General features: G+C 42.8%; 1 long non-coding RNA gene across 1 annotated transcript; it reads left to right on the top strand.

The window, feature by feature from the left end:
- The first annotated feature begins 4,108 nt into the window (after nucleotides 1-4,108).
- On the top strand, nucleotides 4,109-17,682 carry LOC310669772. The gene is made up of 3 exons (XR_014507375.1): nucleotides 4,109-4,297; nucleotides 12,829-12,894; nucleotides 17,257-17,682. It is a non-coding gene; the product is annotated as an uncharacterized lncRNA (long non-coding RNA).
- The last annotated feature ends 879 nt before the right edge of the window (nucleotides 17,683-18,561 follow it).

The following is an 18,561-nucleotide window of genomic DNA, read 5'->3' as shown; positions in this document are numbered from 1 at the left end:
CTAGAGCATTTGGCCTAGGGCTCCTAAGACCATCAACAGCTGAAAGAAATAGTACAAACACTTAATCTTCACTAGTAGGGGTGGATGAATTTGTTGCTCTCCACTACTCATTTTTCTAATCTTAATTTCAGTTCTCCACATTTCTACAATAATTTGGGGTCTCCTCTCTATCTCTCTATCTATCTATCTCAATCTCTATCATCTCCTCTATCTCTTTATCTCTATCTCTATACACTCATGAAAATTCACCAGCCTTTTAGTGCACATTTCTCCTAGTAAACCCAATTTTGTATGCATCTTTGACTAATATACCCCCTTTCTTTTACTAATATGCACTATTTTTTTTTGCAAGCAATCTTACTTAATACAGTGCATTTTAATCTTACTTTCACCAGTACTTGCAATCTTATGCACACTTTACTCTAGCATATGCCTTTTTCTTCACAAGGTTTGATTGCAGAGCTGCATCATAAGAGTTTGAGAAGGTGTGGATTTTGAAGGTTAGTTGTGTTGGGTTTGCCTGTTTGAGTAGTGCAAATCAGGCAGTTTCCCATTAAAACGTAAATGAAATTGAATTTCTCCCCCATCCCTGTTGGCAGTTCTCACTTTTGTGGCCAATGCTGCCTTAACGTTACAATTTCGATGTTCATGAGAAGCTCTATATATATAAACCCCTGAGCGAATTAGGACCCAAGAACCACAAGAAGCACCTTCCTTGCTACCAGCTAGCTTGGGCATTACAATCTGTGGGAAGTGCCCTGTTTATATGGAAGCCAGGAGAAGGATGTCGTGGGAAAGGGCATTCTCGGTGGCAGTGGTCCAGCTTTGGAATTCACTCCTAGGGGATACCTGCTGGTGGCCTTAAAACCAGTTTAAAACATTCCTGTTTGTCGAGGTGTTTGGTTCTTAAATGTTCTGTGTCACGGTGCGTAGTTCCTTAGTGAATTATGCTATGTTTTATTTATTAAAGAGTGATTTTTATTTCTGTGTTACAGTGGTACCTCGGGTTAAGAACTTGATTCATTCTGGAGGTCTGTTCTTAACCTGAAACTGTTCTTAATCTCAGGTACCACTTTAGCTAATGGGTTCTCCTGCTGCCGCCACGCCGCCACTGCACAATTTCTGTTCTCATCCTGAAGCAAAGTTCTTAACCCAAGGTACTATTTCTGGGTTAGCGGAGTCTGTAACCTGAAGCGTCTGTAACCTGAAGCGTCTGTAACCCAAGGTACCATTGTATAGATGAAGGGTGGTAAAGAAATAACAACAACAACAACAACAACAACAACAACAACAACAACAACAACAACAACACATTGGGTGCCAGGAGCTCTCCAGGGTTTTAGACAATGGGCTTTTTGAGACCTACCTGGAGATGCTAGGAATTGGACTTGGGACCTTCAACATGCAAAGCTTATGCTCTCCCACTGAGTTATGACCCTTCCCCTCTGCTTTGCCTGTATGCATATTTAATAGACAAATAGAAACAAGCAGGCACTGCACCGATTGAGATATAGCTGGGGTATATGAAGCATGAAGGAGTTTCTCCCCACGCGATCCCTTCTACTTTTCATGAGTTTTCAGTGCTCCAGCTTCCCTGCAGAGTGGAGAATGGGACCAGTTTTCTCTTGCTTGGCATCTATACAGGATTATTTTCCCTTCCAATAGCCTTTTCCGTGGAGAGAAGACATTACTATTTATAGAGCACAGTATGTGTACACAGCATGAGTCCCACTGGCAGATCAGGCAAGAATATCTCTAGTTTAGAGGAAGCTGGGTTTCACTTCACTAGCTGTGGCTTAAGCAGAAGTCTGCTTGCACCTTGTGTGCAGAGGCCCAGTGCATCAAGATAAAATCACATCTGTCTGACTGAAAAGCTACCCCCCCCCAAAGAAAAGAAAAACATAGGGAGCTGTTTAGTCACAACATTGGTCCATTTAGCTCAGTGTTCTCTACACTAACTGGCAACAGTTCTTCAGGATTTTAGGCAGGATTTTCCCTCAATCCTACCTGGAGATGGCCCAGATTGAACCTGGGGTGTTCTTCATGCAAAACAGAGGCTGTACATCTGAGTTGTGCTATCTGTGGTGGGTAGATTGAAGGGATGTGGGATAAATGTAATTTTCACATTTCCTAAAACAATATGCAGCTGAAACACATCTATCCTTCAAAAATCACACTCCTCTGAATTTTGCAATGCAGTACTCAAACAAAAAAACATTATATCAAAAAAAATCACATAGATTATGGGGAAATGTAGCAATAATGAATGTGTTGGTGAAAATAACGCACCAGTCTTCCATTATATTTGGGCAAATCAACAATAGTTTGTTTGTTTGTTTTGTAAGAACTTCTCCCAGAGTTGAGTGCACATCTTTCTAATTAGTTATTCCAAACATTTACAGTGTTTTATCTTATTTTTAAATTTAGATTTAATTTTATGAGACCTACCTCCTTCTCCTACCTCCATCACGTTCCAGTTTCAGTATTATTACAAGTGAATTTAATGCATTTTTTTAAAAAAATCAGTGTAATTCATTCTGGAGGAATCTCCAGCAGGTGAGAGATTGTCACAACCTCCCAAGCCATTCCTTTTGAACTTTAGAAGAACAGGTATAAAAACCACACAGCTGGTTTGTATATTCTACATTGGTAGAAATACCATTATTAAAGCTTTGGCTATTGGGAAATTCTTCCCAGATTTTTGATTTCTCAATCCCATGGCTTGAAGTTCTGAGTTCTAAACTGGAATGGATGCACTAACCATTCTTAGTTGTTTCATTCCTCCTCCTCCTCCTCCTCTTCCTCCTCCCCCTTCCTCTTTAAAAAATCTGTGCATGCTCAGGTTGCCACAGCTTACAGTTCTCTCAGTTCTGATTGAAGTGTCTGGAGACAGACAAGTAAGGTTGTGTATCCACAGCAATGACCAGTGGAGAAATGACTGCTGGGAGGAACAGAGAGAAGAAACACCATGGCGCATCTGCCACAGCACAATCGGATGCCTTCATCTGCCCCAGCTGCAACAAAACATGTCTCATCCAGCAGGCACAGTTTGACTTCACCTCCAAAGGTGCACTCTTCAATTGTCTCTTGAGGCAGACAGATGCAAAAAACAAAACTGACTTGAAAGCTTGTGTCATCATTAAATGTCTAGTTGCTCCCCTAAAATATATTAGCTCAACAAACACCAAAATGGAATCCAGAGAAGGAGGGGCTTGATATAATTGTGGATCTAAAACAGTCGCCCATGCTGGATTGTACATCATTAAATGGAAATGATGCAATTATCACACTCAGTAGTTTTGTTGTGTGCATATGTGTACACGAGAGAGAAAGAGAGAAAACAGTTACATGCAATGGTGTGTGCACAGTTTGTTTGTAGGTTGATGCCTATGAAACCATCAGCTGATACATATTACCAAGCATTTTAACTGTGCTCAATCACTAGACAGGACATTATCTTGTCTATTTGCATAGGACAGCAAATCTATCCATTGCACTAGTTTGCAAATTCCTGCTGTTTATTTTCAATGCCTCTTTCATCTGCATTTAAGGTGCTCTGGGCTCCGCAGTTTCAAGTACCGATAGGAATCGCATGAGAAGTACCCTAGTTTGTTAAGCCCTCTTGAGTCCTCCCCCTCTTTTTTAAAGCATCTTTAGTTCTCCAATGCAAACGGTTCCTCAAATCTATTCAATGTGTTCTGAGCACTGCGCTCCCCCCTCCACAAAGCATTCAGGGATCCTGCATCCGAACAGTTAATTTGCACTATGCTCTGTTTCAAGAAAAAGGAAAACTGTCACCCTGTCATTTTAGAGTCTAACACTAAGCTTGTCAAAAGAGACAGCTGTTAAAATGAATTACTGTTGACATGCAGAGAAATGGCCCCAGCCAGATGTAAAGGACATCTGCGGCAATGAAGTGGTACAGGGTGGCTTTTAAAATGTGGTCATACTGGTATTTGAATAGACCGTCTATGGCGTTAAAACATGGCCTTGACTCAGACTGTTTAAAGCAGTGAACCAGAGCCAATGAAAAATGGCCAAGAAGTGCTGATCTGTTGCCGTATCCATAACTTATGCCTGAATATGAAAACAGCTCTGAATTGGAGCTATTAAGCCCTTATCTTGTATCTGGGAGGATGTAGACTTAAAAACGCAGCAGGGAAGATTGTGTGTTTCCAGGCTCTCGAATCTGGGGAGAGGCGAGGCATAAATTCATGAGGTGGATTATGCTGCCAAATAAGTTGGTTTGTCTTCTCTGAACGAATGCCCAGGTTGGAATTGCAAGGGCATTAAAAAGGTGGGCTGATTGCATCTAGGAACATCCGCAGATAAGTCCTGCTTTCATTGCCTTTCTCTTCCCCTCCCCTCTCTTTTTCTGTATATGTGTAAGGCTTGATAGAGAAAGAGCTTGAGCTTAATGTATTTACTTGGGGGTTAGTGCTATCAGATTTGGAGCTTAGGATCACAGACAAAAATCAAATTAAAAAATCGAAATCCCTTGTATATGGGAAGCCTAGTTCCTTTGGTCTACACTTTGGTCTGCATAGTTAACAAGTTCTGTGGAGGAAAGAAAATTCAGATACTAAATTTAGATAGATGATAGATAGATGATAGATAGATAGATAGATAGATAGATAGACAGACAAAAATACACATAAAGATATAAACCTATACCAAACAGTAGGAACACATATGAAACAGTAGCCCTTGTGGTTGTTTTCTCTTATCTATATGGCAGGAGCAAGGAAATTTTTATTCCTTCCAAGGGCAACATTCACTTCCTTCCATGTGCCACAGGGCTTGAAACAAAAGTGGACAGAGAGATTAATATCATTGTATGTTACATTCTGCTGCCGGCATTTCCCTGACCATGTTTTCAGTCAGGGTACAAAGAGGCGTGTAGGGGCACCCTCCCATTCAAGGAAGGTGCTGCCTGGCCCCAGGGTGTATTGTTGCAATCCTTTGGTTATTGGGGCAGCAGCCCAGATGTGGGAAACACCTTTTTTCCAGCCTAAAGGCCACATTCCATTTTGGGTAACCTTCCAAGGGCCACATGCCATTAGTGGGTGGAGCTGGAGACAAAAGTGGGAGGAGCAGACAATCTGAGTTTTATCTAAGCATAGTAGGTTAGTTTCTACATGTTCTCAATGACCCCTCTCTAGCCTTCATCCAGGCATCCCCCGCAAAGGTTCCCCATTCTGTACGGCCACATTTTATTTATTTTCTTCATGGCGTGTGTGTGTGTGTGTGTTTGTGTGTGTGTGTGTGTATATATAGAGAGAGAGAGAGAGAAAGAGAGAGTTTTCTTCCATAATCAGTGTGCACAAGGAGGGTGTGTGGCTCCCACGTGGTCTCCTACCCAGACTTCCTTATCTTTAGAAAGATTCCTTTGTGCCCTCAAACCATGTCCTGGGGTGGTCATACCTGTGCATGATGTGTTAGGTAGGAAGCGGTGGTGCTGCCAATGTTTGTGGGAAAATTCCCAGGGAGCTGTGATCACTGATGAAGCAAATTCCTTCCTTCCTTCCAGCATCTATTTCTCCACAAAGCAGTGATGTGTACATGCTCCATTTCTCTTAATGCCAGGAGCCACATCCACACAGGGATGTACGGGGTGTTGCGGGAGGGGGTAGTACCTCTGGTGGGGGACATGTCATGCTCCTTCTTTGGTAATTTGTCCACCTTTGGTTCCCATCCTGCACTCAGCTCTCAACTGGAGCCAGTGCCAGATTAAACCCTGTGGAGGCCCCTAGGCAGTGGAAATCTTGGGGGGCCCCTCACAAATTATCTCAAAGCTTCTACTGGGCTACTTGCGAATATTCTACTAGGATCTGGAGTCAGTGGGAACGCGTGACACACTTACCCACAAAAAGCTTCGTATCTGGAGGTTTCACGTGTGCACGCTCTAGTGGGATAACATTGAATTAAGAAAGCTTGATTGTAATTTTCTTTCTTGATCAAATCAATATTATTTTGATCTGCTGTCACAGGGCCCTTAAAAGGTGTGGAGCCCATAGGCCAGTGCCTACTCTGCCTATTTGGTAATCTGGCACTGCCTGTGGCTCCCAGAAGCTGTCAGCATGCAACAGTGGCTACAATCCAGGAACTGCTTTGACTGACTGCCTAAATCAGGTGAGGGTAGCCGATGGGTCTCAAACCCTTAGTGAGATAGGAACTTCCCCTGCATGCAGAGACAGGCTCTGGCAGATTGAGCAGACGAGACCAACATTGGGTCCAACAGTCAAGAAGGCAGGTTCTGCACATGCTGTAGAGGGAAGTGTGGGTCAGATGGGGCTCATCAACCTGGAAAGGTAGCCCATCTAGGAGAAGGAAACCTCTGATCCTAAACCTCTGCTGACTTGTGGGATATCTTTGAGAGAATAAAAGGCTATGGAGTAAACCCTACACAAATCTGGAGTGGAGTCCCTAAGACATCTGGGTGGCGCCTTGTACGCCTACTTCCTTCAGCCAAGCTTGTGCCAAATGGTTTGCTCTGATTTCCTTTGGACCACATCAGTGAGGCCAAGAGTGGAGTCTTGTCATCTGGGCAGCCCATGGAGGTCACTTCGGTGCTGCTAACACAGCGATTCGACTTCATCCCTGGAGGGCAGAGGCATACTCCGTAGTTTCTTGAGACAGGTGGATGCCACAAACCAACAACACCCACACTATGCATTCAAAGCACTATCATTCCACTTTGAACAATCATGGCTTTCCCCCAAACAATCATGGGAAGTGTAGTTTGTTAAGGGTGCTGAAAATTGCTAGACAACCCCTATTCCCTTCATAGAACTATAATTCCCACAGTCCAACAGGATTGATTGTTAAACCACTCTGAGAATTATAGCTTGGGTGGGAGTATCTTCTACCATCTTTCAGCATCTTACCAGACTATAGTTCCCAGGATTCTTTGAGGGGGCAAGCTACAACTGTTAAAATGGTATCGTGGTGCTTTAAATGTATGGTGTGGATGTGGCCATGGGTTGCTCTGCATTGGCAGCACATTGTCCAGCATGGAAAGGCTGACCCAGACTTCTGGATAGTGGTTGACAGGCAGAGCAATCTTCCTCCCTCCCCCTGGCCTGTTTCACTGTAGCTTGAATTGCTGCATAAATACAGGATTTTTGCATTGCATAATCTTCCACAAACAAATAAAAGTGGGTGAAATCACTGTTCCTCATGGGATCACTCACAGGCAGCAGACCATCTTGGGGCATCCAGTGTTATACACACATCCTCCCTTTTAATAGCCAAACCTTTCATGGTTTGTGGAAGCCATTCACTCAGAGTACTGTATGAAGAAAAGATCAACAACTTCAACACAAACTCTGATTATATCTACTACAGTAACTGGTTTACAGAAGCAAGACTCCCTGTGGGTAGCCTTTCAGTAAGGCAACCCAAGCAGGGTCTTTTTTTTTTTTAAGGAAGGGAGACAGAGTTTGCTTATTTATCTTGCTACTTAGCACATCATGCAATTTCTTTGACATGAATTAATTTCCTCTGTAAAATGTCCCCTGTAATAACTAACATTGTCGCCACATTGTCCAAGTGGAGGAAGGATTAATTAAATGAGAAGGGGCCAAGAGGAAGTTCTAACTTCTGATTACTTGTGACCCAGATATTTAGTACTCTCCTTATGCTGAGGCCTCAGGTGTTCCAGGAAGGATGTTTCTTCCACCCCCACCCCCCTTTAACCTTGAAACAAGGCAAGTTCAGACATCTCTGAGGGTGATCATTTTTCTTATTTGCTCCAGATCCCCTTCAATTCATCATCAATATCCACAGGAAATAATCATCTCTTTATACTTCATATTCCTCTAAGCTCTGCAAGGCTCTTGTTATGATTGCTTTCCAGCTGTTTTTCCTCCCTTTTTCCTACAGAAAAAAATTCCATGTGAAGAATTTCTGGTCACTTACCAGTTGCTGATTGATACCTGCCAGTAAATGCCAACTTTGACCACCTTGAATGGAGATTTTGGTTTAGATAGTCCTTGATGCTCTAAATTATCATCCTTCTTTCTTTGAGAAGGTATTGAGGTTCTCCAGCTTAAACGCTTGACATGAACAGTTTTTAGCTCCCAGGAAGGGCAGAGGTTAACAACAGTGAATCAGTTCAATGCTCTCTTGTTCTGAGTTGCTCTGTGAAGCTGGTCTGTGGTTAGATTTTAACAAGTTTTGTGTCCCAATTAGGTTGCAACATTTGTAGCACAAACCATCTTTGCATAATATAATAAAGGGCATATTGTTGTTGTTTTGCAAGGCTGGAAAGTGAGAAAGCAAACACCACTGATAGTAAGACTCATAGATCTTCACCCTGATATTGGAATTCTATCAAACCAAACGCCCCTCCCCTGCTAGAAAAACAAAGAAATATATACTTTGGGCACTCCTCAGTTTATGGACACAAATATGGCTACTGCAGTTCATTAGTCCTCAAGGCAAAGCTCCCATTTTTGTTATTGCAGTTTTGCATTCATGCAAAGGGGAGCAGGAGGGCTGATCTTGTTGACCTGGATAGAAAAGAGCTCAGTGATGTGACTGCCCTATTCAACTCAACCCAACCTTCTCTATCCATATTATTATTAATTAGATTTATTACTCATTCATCACCATGAGGTCTTAAGGTCCTAGGGCAAGCTTAATAATAATAATATGACCTTAACAGATTTGAGAACTGGGCCCAAACTAGTTTCCTTTTAGGGAAAATGTATAGAAAGTTTACCAGTTAAGTAGGTAGCTGGCCTATCGGCAATAGGAGCACTGTTGACAGCTCTATTGTATAAGAGAGTTTTCCTTACTGCCTTTTCAAATTGATAAAAGAATTTCAGTGGGGACAAACATAAGGTTCTACCCTTAGGCTGGCATAATCAGCTGCAGAAATATACACCTGGCTTGCTAGTGGTAGGGGTCTTAGTAGACCACAATCTGAACATGAGTCAACAGTGTGACGCAGCAGCAAAAACAGCTAATAGTTCAGGATCTGAACTTATGGCTTCAAGTTACAAGAAACGAGATTCTGACTAAACACCAAGAAGAGCTGTTTGACAGTGGAACAGACTCCTTTGGAATGTGCTGGACTCTCCTCCATTGGAAGTTTTAAGCAGAGGTTGGATGGTCATCTGTTATGTGTGATGTAGTTGAGATTCCTGCATTGCAGGGGGTTGGACCAGCTTGATCCCTGGGATACCTTGCAACTCTACAATTCTATTGAAAACAGTTAAATCACAGTCAAGAGAATAGGGCTGTAAGTCCCGGAAGACCTGCTCCCTGCCTTGTAGGTTTTTTCCCACCTGGCCTGGGTGAGGCTGCTTAACAAAATCTTGGGCTAGGGTATTGTTTGGGTAGTTTTGTTGGGAAGGGGGTTGTTGCTGTTGTTGGTTTTTGTATCTTTATTTTAGATTGTGCAGTTTTGTTGTGCCTTTTAATGTTTTATTTATTATTACTACTGTTCTTATGTTGTAGTTATGTATTTTTTCATGTTGTTAACTATCTTGAGCATGTGGAAAGGTAGCGTAGAAATACAATTATGTATGTGCATATGTATGTATGTATGTATGTATGAAGAATATATATAAGGTGTTGCACATTGGGGTTGCATTTTCCTGAGTTGCTTCATTACTCCAGCACAGCAGTCTTTGCCTTATTAAGTTGACCATCAAATCACAGTGTTGGAGAAATAAAGCACTTCCAAAACGTTTTGCAGCATAAATTGGGGGTGGGGAGCTGAAAATTTCAGGAGAGCCAGAGCCAGAGAAATTGGCCAGGCAATGTCAAAAAGCCAGTAATTTCCCATTGATTCATCATACATCTCAAGACGGTTTATGAACAGAAGGCTGCCAGAGTCAGAAATGATGTCACTTAAGATGGAGGATTGTCATAGTCCAACGCTGGATGATGCAGTGAAATTATTGATGACAACCAGAGCAGCTGGAAGAAAGCAATACAGTCGCTTTAGCAATGCAGCAGCAGAAAAATGAATAAACTGGTGGGCAGGTGGAAGCAGTGGTGGAGCTTCATGCTCCGGCACCGGGGGGTAGTGGAGAGCAGGCAGGGGCAAGGCTGGCGCGTGTCCTGGGGGCATGGCATGCCGTCTGTGGGGGTGTGGTGCCCAGCACGGGTGGGGGGGGCAGCCACGATAGCACCCACTGGGATCGCACTGCCGGGGGTGGTGCGTTCACCCCCCCACTCCTCTTCTTCCTCCAGTGGGTGGAAGTACAGGAAGCCCATGAGCCTGCCAGCTGTGAAAGACACAGGCAACAGAGAAATTCCTTAGCTGGCATTTATTTGTGTAGATTGGGTGTACAGAATTTTGTGGGAGCCCCAAAGTAATATCCAGTGTGCTTTGTAGCGTAACATTATCACACATAGAAAGAAAATACAGCACACAAACAGGAACTTACAGTTTAAATTTCTATAGTACTGAAAACAAAACAGAGGAAGGAAATTGTAGAGTGGAAGGGGAGGTGCATGTTTACTAAAATGCACATATTATGCAGAAATATGCATAGGAAATGCATACATCAGTGAAAACAGCATACAAAAATGCATTATATTAAAAGAAATTGCTTGCAAAATCATGCACATTAGTCAGACTGCAGGCAAAAATGTTTTTTTTTAATAAAAGAAATCCACAATAAAATATTGAAGAAATTTCATGAGGATTTTTTTTTTAATGCAAATCTGTATTTAAGACCGGAAAAACAAGAAACAGAGAGAACCAAATTTGACAGATCCTTCCACCATGGTAATGCTACATACAGTGGGCAAGAGAAACCCCTAGCAGGCAGGACGCACACAACCAGCAAAGCTGGCCCAATATATTTTGCTGTTTGTGGTGGCAACCCCCATCCACAATAAGACAAGGAACATGTTACCCAAGGCCAGCTGAGACAGAAGATCCCAGAAGTGTGCTTCTTCATCATCTCTAGCAGGGAAGAACATACACTACAATAAATTGAAGGAAGTAAAGAATTTGCTGCATTTCTTGACAACCAAAACCATTGCCTCACTTTGTCTAATAGTAGGGTGGGTTTTGTTCCCCCAGACAGATGCACTCCAATTAGAAGCCCTCTTTCTGCATGAGCACCTTCTCACTCCCTCTCAAACACAGGTGTATTTTCTCCTCAGCTGGAGGGGTGTCACCTCTTTCAAAAATACAGAGATCCCCAACCATCAGTCATATGCTCCCAGTACTGAAACATCAACCATCTTAGACCATTAACCAACAACCTGCCCAAGAAAGGGTCAGCCAAGAATGTTTTATAAAGTACTCTTGGTGTCTTATGTATTGCACAGTAAGAAAAGCAGATTGCCGGATTTGTCTCCAGGCTTCTGCTCTAAAAAGATTTAAAATGAGAAAAGCATGAGACATGAGTAGTAGAAAATCAGCCCCCCATTTTCTTCAGGGACTGGAAATATTTTGTGGGAAGATTTGAGGCAAATTTTGGGCCAGCCTCAGTCTAAACACAGCAAAAGGGGAAGAGGTTAGCAGGATTATATTGGCAGGGTTAGAAAGGCGAAGGGAACAAGCCCAGTTCAGGTTGGTTGCATGGCTCATTAGAGATTTACAATTTCTTTGCCTCCTATCTCTCCTGGTTAATGCCACGGGACTGGGAGCCCCTGCGGTGGAGAGGCTGGTGTTTGCTACCTCAATAGCAATAGAGGCTTTGAGAAGGATTTTAGCAATATGAGTGGAAAAATTCCCCATGCAGTGTCTTTAATGCTGCTATCCCTTGCTGAGCTGGAGCTGGTATAATTCTTCATCTGTGCAAATAGGGAGGGAAACTGGGGCATTAAGCTGCGATTGTTTGATGAATTCCTGCAAGCAAAGATGAATAAATTGCATAACATTCCCTTTGAATTGTTATGATCAGAAAGCTGAAATTAAGTTATATTATTCAGCTCAGAGAGGCAAGGATACCAACTTGCTTGTAGATGTGAGGATTTAAAAATGTGCTAAATGGCCATCAGAGGGAATTTTACCATTGCTTTTATGTTTGGAGAATCACTGCTGCCACTGGCTTCGAAGAGATGAGGGAATAGACCCAAAGGTTCCCCTCCTCTGAAAATACACCTCCTTCTATAGGTGAAAGATTCCTGCTCTTGGGGATAGGGAACCTTTAGATCCAGTTTATTGAAAAGCTTCATTAAGTTGAATTCTACAAATCACAGAGTTCATGAGGTTTAGTGTCAGCATGTACCAACTCATATGCAAGCAACTTGCCATCTATACCCACCCTCCATTAATACCACCCCTTGTTGTTTTTTTAAGGTATTATCATTGCTTCTTCTTTTTTAAGGGGGAAGAGCACGCCCAACAATGAAAAGTTGAAAGCAAATGGGAAGAAAACAGCACAATTTGCCAAATGCGAACACACACACTCAACCACCCTACCCCACCTGCTAGAAGCCACACTAGTACAAGCAAACACAAAAGACACAGAAAGAAAATCAGTAGAGAGAGTTCACTGAAGCACAGCTTATAGTTTTTTGTTTCTTTGCAAGGCTGGAACTGCAAAATAAGGATTGTTCAGTTGTCAATTACAAGGTGTGGGCACAAGCTTCTGTTGCCTCATGGGGAGGTGGAGTTTCACAGATTCTGTGGGCCTGACATATTGAGCTGTAGTATCTTGAGGTTGGATCCAGAAAAGCTGTGGGCAGAAGGAAAATATCTGACCTTAGTGGACCCAGCTGTAGTCACACATGAACCAGTTATTACTGGACCAGACTACTGTAGTGCCCTTTCTGGAGGACAGTCTTTGAATGTAGTGCACCAAAATTCTTCTCATCCTTTGTTGTTGTTTCTGCTGTTCTTATTTTATACAGCACCATCAAACTTTGTCCAGAAGGCTTGTAGTCTGTCATTCAGCACAGAGGAAACAATAAAGAAAGGTAAGGGTATGCCATTTCCCTTCTGCACTCATGCTTTTGACCCAGTGGTAAAACACCATGGAAAGTAGAAGCTTGGTATAGTCATATGTGCATTCATGTCCAGATAATCATGTAATGGGGAGCTGGAGCAGCCCCCCCCTCCAGTACTAATGTCACTGCACAGACCATCTCATGAATTGAGTAGGGATGAAGGAGAAATATGGTTTGGCTAGCATGTTAATGCAAACTTAACTTTTCTGCAACAATATGTGTTCTGAAGTTCAGTCATCCTTTGAACTTTCCATTTCCATGGATTTTGCAATTTAGTTCTCCAATCAAATATAAAAGGTGCAAAAATAGATATGTTTTATGGGAAAGTGTGCATTAAAATGCATATAACATACAAATATGCACTATTAGGAGAATTTGTTTGGGGAAATATGTGTATCAGGCAAAATTGCATACAGAAGTATGCATATTAGGATGAATATACACAGATATGCTGATGAGGGCTCTTTTTCTTTTAAGCAGACTGTTGAAGAAATGTGGTGAAGTGAAAATAAGACTGGGAAAATGTGTAACAGAGAAAAATCAGAATTGATAGGCTTGACTATCCCAGGTGTTGAGTGGAATATGCACCTGTTTAAGCACTCCACATAACTGAGACTGACCACTTATTATGGTCTAATATTGTAGAGCACCTGATGAGGAGATTTCGCCCCTCCCATATCCAAGAATCTGCTGATGTTCTCTGCTGATTCTCCAGAGAGGAGGGGGCGGTTTCTGCCCTCTACTTATTCCGCTCCACATCACATCAGAGAGAGAGAGAGAGAGACTGAGTGTTAGAGAGAGATCGTGTGTATAGATAAGGTTGCTGCTAAGAGCAGCTGCAGACACTCAGTGCAGGTCAGCATTTTCGCTTAGACCTCATTTAGCTCTGTACATAGTTGTGTATTATAGTTGTAGATAGAATAAAAGAAAATATTCTACAGAGCTGCTCTCCGAGTCGTTTATGCTCTGCTATACTCTGCTGTACTTTGCTGTGTGACGACTGTCTTCTTGTTGGAGTGAATCTGGTGCTCACAACTCTAAGCTGTGAGTCCACAGCACTTTGACCTGTTCCTGTGCAGAAGGTGGTCTCTGGAAGTGCTACCCAGCTCGCCTAGCCCAGTCGGGGCTGAAGCGTATGAGTCCAGTTAGTGGCACTGGCTCAAGGGCGATGCTGACACCTGCTTGTGTATAACTGGACACCAATGAATGAAATTTGATTGCTGGCTTGATACTGTTCACCACCAACACCCCCCATCTCTGATCCTTAACTTTTAGATATCTCAATAGTGCCCCCCCAACTTTAACTGCTCTGTTTTCTCAAGTGTAAGTTGCACCAATAATGCTGGGATTTTCAGCACCTGGTAAACCTGTCACCATTCATCAATGTTTTTGATGAAAGTGGTACCCATTGCTGAGCTGATGTAGTTATGCTGCTAGTATAGTATTGGCTTCACATTAGTTTGTATTTAATTGAAACATTGCTTTATTGTATTGTTTCAATGTTATTTCTTACTCTGAGGTTGTGAAGAGTGGGTTATAAATAATGTAAATAAAATAAATAAATTTGTAAGGTGCCCTTACATTTGTGTCCTAAATTTTGTTATGAAGTACTAATGTTGGTGACTCACTGAGATGCAACCATTTGGCCACTTCATTCATACCTGGTACGGATGACATCTGCTGTGTTCATTTAAAATGTGGTAGCTTTCTCTTCAGCATATTGAACTTCCATAAGTTCCATTCATCTCCCGACAAGAATCCAGGCAAAGAGGCAGAGCTAAAGGATAAAGAAATAAAGACAGATGGCTCTTAATTACAAAGGTGAAATGCCAAATTAAATTTGAGGCTCCCCCCAATCACTTTAAAAATAGGACACTGACTTGGTTTACTTTGTAGGCAAAGGTGAACATTTCCTGAATTATAATCTTCCAGTGGAAACATTCTTGCTTTCATTGTTCAGAAAGAGATTATTTTAAAACATTAGTGAGACTTTCAATATTTGGAATGAGAAGGAAGTATCCTCAGTTTTCTTGTTTGTTTGTTTGGTTGATTGTTTACTTTTTAAAAAACCACAGATTTGTATTGAACAGTATTGAAAAACAACAGTTAATGTTTAAATTTAATTTTAATCAAAAGTCTTCATATAAACACTTAGGTTCTATCTGCACTATACATCTAAAGCAGTATACAGTCATATCTTGTTTTGCGGCTGGGATCATTTCCAGAGCCCCAGCCGCTAGCCGAAAAGGACACAGGGCAAAGTGCTGTGTCTGAACACATGCGCGGAGCAGTTTGCGCTTCTGCGCATGCGTGAAGCACGATTTATCGCTTCTGCGCATGTGCGAGCAGCAAACCCGGAAGTAACCCGTTCCAGTACTTCCGGGTTTGCCATGGATGTTCACTGGAATGGACGCTAGACAAGGTGGACATTCACGGAGGTATTACTGTAATACCATTTAAAACAGTTATGGCTTCTCCCAAAGAATCCTGGGAACTTTGTTATGTTCAGGTTGCTGTGAATTGTTAGGAAACTCCTATTCCCCTGACAGAGCTAGAGTTCTAAGTGTAGGTTAACAGTCGGTCCCTCTGGAAGTTGTAGCTCTGTGAGGGAAATATGAGTCTCCTAACAACTCTCAGTACCTGTAACACACTACATCTCCCATAATTCTTTGGGGGAAGCCAAGTCTATTTAAAGTGGGTTCATAGTACTTTAAATGCATAATGCAGATGTAGCATGGGTGAAGAAAATAGCCTACTTTGCAAAGGTAAAATTTGCACGTGTTGTTTTGCCCACTTTTCCCCTATGTCCCCACCTACCATGGCATGTGGATCCCGAAAGGAATGTGACCTTCTGACTAAAAAAGGTTCCCCATCCTTGGTCTAACCTTTCAGGGCAAGTAGTTTCACGTACATATTTTTGTGATGGAAAAACCCTTGTCACACGTTGCAACAAAGCGTGTCTCAGAAGGCAGTCACAAGATGCTCTCAATAGTAGATCTCAAAAATGAATCGCAGAATTGTTAGCAGGAAGGGACCCAGAGGTAGGGCTATCATATGTCCAGGTCTCCCCGGACACACCTATGATTCACCCATCAGAAATAGCCATATGTATGCAGTGGCGTAGCGTGGGGGTGCAGGGGGGCCGGCCGCACCAGGCGCAACATCTGGGGGGGGGTGCTCACACTCGCAGCTCTCTGCCCCTACCTGGCTCACGGGTTAAGGGACGCAAATTACTTGCCTTGCCCCGGGTGCTGACAACCCACGCTACGCCACTGGATGTATGGCAACCCTTGTCAGAAGTGTTGATTTTCTGGAGAATTTCCTTAAAGATGGCTCAAAAACAACTTTTGTGTCCAGGCTTTCTGAAATACGGCAACCCCACCTAGAGGGTCATCTAGTCCATCTAGTTGCAATACAGGAATCCTGTCCACAGCTATTCCTGGGGGGGGGGGGGGGGGGCTTGAACCACCAACCTTCTGGTTAACAGCCAAGCACAGTGATGCACAAAGTGAGGTTCTAAAATTCATACAGGAGAAGGCAGCTTTGCAAGTCTCAATTTGCTTAGGGCTTTCAAAGTAAAATTTTGTCAGAATTTTGAATTGCAGTCCATGCCAATAGATGCTTGTTTCCATGTGTGACTGTGTTGCAGGAGCGGTTCACATGGAAGGGCAGAATCACAGAATTGCCCTCTCAACAGTGGTGTCCCTGTTGCTTACCTGAGTGGTGCAGGGGAGGGCAGTGGTGAAATTGAAGTTGTGTGAGTACACTGCCCAAGACAATCTGGCACAATTGCTGGTATGTCCACACAACCTCAACCTCACCACCACCCTACATACCCACACTAACATCTAACTAAGCAGCAGTGGCACTACCCTCCCAAGCTGGCCACTCCTGCTTGCATTGTGTGATGAACCACAGAAATGCAGGTGACAACCTTCTTAGTGAATAATTTTCAAGACTCACTCCACCTTAGGGGAACAGCTAAAGCTCAGTGGCTGAGTGGCTGTTTTCCATCCAGAAGCTCCTAGGTTCCATCCCTGGCATTTCCAGGAAGGGCTGGGAATATCCTCTGCCTGAAATCCTGGAGAGCTGCTGACAGTCAATGTAAACAATATTGACCTAGGTGGAGCAATGGTCTTGCCATAGGGAAGCTTCCTACAGTGGCCCACCCAGGCTGATCAGTGGCTCCTTATGAATAGAAAGAATATAAAGGGTTTCCTTTTTCCAGGCTTGCTTCAGCAACATGATTTTCATGAGCACTGGTGTGCTTTTTTATTTATCTTCTTGCTCTTTGCCCTGACTCTTGGCTTATTCTCTGCTCTTGTCTTCCAGATTTTCCTTCAGCCCTTTCTTCTGGAGTGCTCATTGTCTTTGCCTCCTGGTTAGCCCTTCGCTTTGGCTTGCTCTACGGCTTTTCTACATTGGCTACTCCCTCATTTCTTACAGCTACCCATGGCCCAAAACTGACACCCTGTTTGTCCATCACCCACCCCCAAGTGATGTTGTTGTTATATTGAATTACACTAAATGCATCTACAAGCTGCTTCTACACATATGCTAGTGTTTGTGTATAGCTGCTTGATTTGTATAGCTCAACTATTGTGTACCTGGGTACATGGACTGTATAGTTCTTGAATACTACATGTGATTAACTGTACAGACATACAACTCCACTATTTGTGCACACAGGTACACAGATTATGCCTCCTGTTGCTGTTCATCAAGGTTAAGAATGCATGGAATTCTAAATTGATATGAATGTTGACATAAATAAATGCCTGCTTGTCACAGTTATAAAAGCAAGTATTGTATCTGTTTGCCTGCCTGCCTGTCTGCCTGCCTGCTTACACAGGTAAACACACACACACTTTCCTTCCCTCCAAAGGAGGAAATGAATAGCAGGAAAGACATACACACAAAAACCAGGGCATTTTGTTCTTATGCACAGCAATGCACCTATATCGCTCCTCATCAGAAATCATTCTTAATGATGTCAGTGACAGTTTTACCTGAGAAACGACTGTTGGTGAATTTTAATTCAGAAAGGGCATGCTTTCTGGAAGAAGGGCTCTGTGGCAAATTGATTTTTCCAAGTTTAAGAAGAGACTGTGCTACATATCCAGGTGATGAGGACTGTCTCTGTATTACTAAAACAGATGGGCATTGCTCTTTCACATGTAACATCATGGGGATAGGCAACAAGCAAGCCAAGGGTTCATTCTGGAGTTCACAGTCCTCCTGCATGACCCCCCAGCATGTTACTAAAGATTCTCCTCTTGTCTTCTGTAAGCTGACTTCATTGACTCTCAAATTTCCTGTATTGCATTGGCTTCTGAAGCAGGCATGGCTGGGGCCAAGCCAGGTGTGATTAATAGTGTGGTTAGCAACCACATCAGGTTTTTACAAAGTAGATTCCAGGTACCCCAACTCCAATTAAATTAAATTCCAGTACCCCAATGAACACACACACAGCAACACACACACACACACAGCATGGCTGTGAGGCTTAGGGGATGGGAAGTATATTTGGAGCCAACGCGGTTCAGTATCATTTAAGGTGTCTTAATGTACCTAATTTGCACTACCCCAAACAACATGGCAATAGAAACACAGCTATCCTTCAAAATCAATGCTGCT

This window comes from Podarcis tiliguerta, assembly GCF_965153285.1.
Source record: "Podarcis tiliguerta genome assembly, chromosome: Z".
Lineage (NCBI taxonomy): Eukaryota > Metazoa > Chordata > Lepidosauria > Squamata > Lacertidae > Podarcis > Podarcis tiliguerta.
This window is presented reverse-complemented; position numbering and strand designations above follow the sequence as displayed.